The sequence below is a fragment of the Bubalus bubalis genome, chromosome 8, assembly GCF_019923935.1.
Source record: "Bubalus bubalis isolate 160015118507 breed Murrah chromosome 8, NDDB_SH_1, whole genome shotgun sequence".
Lineage (NCBI taxonomy): Eukaryota > Metazoa > Chordata > Mammalia > Artiodactyla > Bovidae > Bubalus > Bubalus bubalis.
Genome location: NC_059164.1, coordinates 73,765,358 through 73,767,004, shown reverse-complemented (window position 1 = coordinate 73,767,004; position 1,647 = coordinate 73,765,358).

Below are 1,647 nucleotides of genomic sequence, written 5' to 3'. Positions count from 1 at the left end.
TTCATCTCATCTGTAATAACCCATTGTAACTAGAAATGAGGCAAGACCTCAAAATGAAAGGAAACAAAATATTTCGGTTCTGATGAAGCAAGATAAAGATCTGGGAATGGTGCTGTCTTTAAAAGATCATCTCTCTTTGATGGTTGGAAATCTTTACAGATCCTGGCATACATCCCATTGCTCATACTACCATGGGAAGAGGGTAGGAATAGGTGCAGCTTATCAAGAATAATTTTATCCTAAGAGAGAATATGAATGCAGATAGGCTGTCTGGCTAGAGCACAGTATACGTGACATTGAAGGAAAAGCCTTAAAGAATCTTCCAAATCAAGAATGGAATGTATGATATAGAACTAAATGTATGATATATAAGGTACATCTATATATCTATATCTATATATAGAATGTATGATATAGAACTAAAGTGACTGCATGGATAACAACAAACTATGAAAAATTCTTAAAGAGATGGGAATACCAGACCACCTCACCTGCCTCCTGAGAAATCTGTATGCAGGTCAAGAAGCAACAGTTAAAACTGGACATGGAACAATGGACTGGTTCCAAATAGGGAAAGGAATATGTCAAGGCTCTATATTGTCACCCTGCTTACTTAACTTATATGCAGAGGATGTCATGCGAAATGCCAGGCTGGATGAAGCACAAGCTGGAATCAAGATGGCTGGGAGAAAGATCAATAATCTCATATATGCAGATGATACCACCCTTATGGGAGAAAGGGAAGATAAATTAACAAGCCTCCTGATGACGGTGAAAGAGGAGAGGGAAACAGCTGCCTTAAAACTCAACATTCAAAAAACTAAGATCATACCATCCAGTCCCATCACTTCATGGCAAATAGATAAACAGTGGAAAGAGTGACAGACTTTATTTTCTTGGGCTCCAAAATCACTACAAATGGTGACTGCAGCCATGAAATTAAAAAAAAAAACAAACACTTGCTCCTTGGAAGAAAAGTTATGACCAACCTAGACAGCATATTAAAAAGCAGAGACACTACTTTGTCAACAAAGGTCCGTCTAGTCACAGCTATGGTTTTTCCAGTAGTCATGTATGGATGTGAGAGTTGGACTGTGAAGAAAGCTGAGTGCTGATGAATTCATGCTTTTGAACTGTGGTGTTGGAGAAGACTCTTGAGAGTCCCTTGGACTGCAAGAAGATCAAACCAGTCAATCCTAAAGAAAATCGGTCATAAATATTCACTGGAAGCTGAAGCTCCAATACTTTGGCCACCTGATGTGAAAAACTGACTCAATGGAAAAGACCCTGATGCTGGGAAAGATTAAAGGTGAGAGGAGAAGTGATCGACAGAGGATAAATGGTTGGGTGGCATCACTGACTCAATGGACATGAGTCTGAGCAAGCTGCAGGAGTTGGTGAAGGACAGGAAAGCCTGATGTGCTGCAGTCCATGGGGTTGCAAAGAGTTAGACACGACCAAGTGATTGAACTGAACTGAAAGAGACTAGCTTTTGAATACTGACAAAGTAAATGAAATTAAATAGTTACTGAGCTTCTTTTCTTGGTTGTTTGTTTTTGCATTTTGATTATTTGTTTATATATGTCTTACCTTGTATTAATAATGCTAAGACTCTCTTAAGAGCAAGGATCCTACATTTTAGCTCTC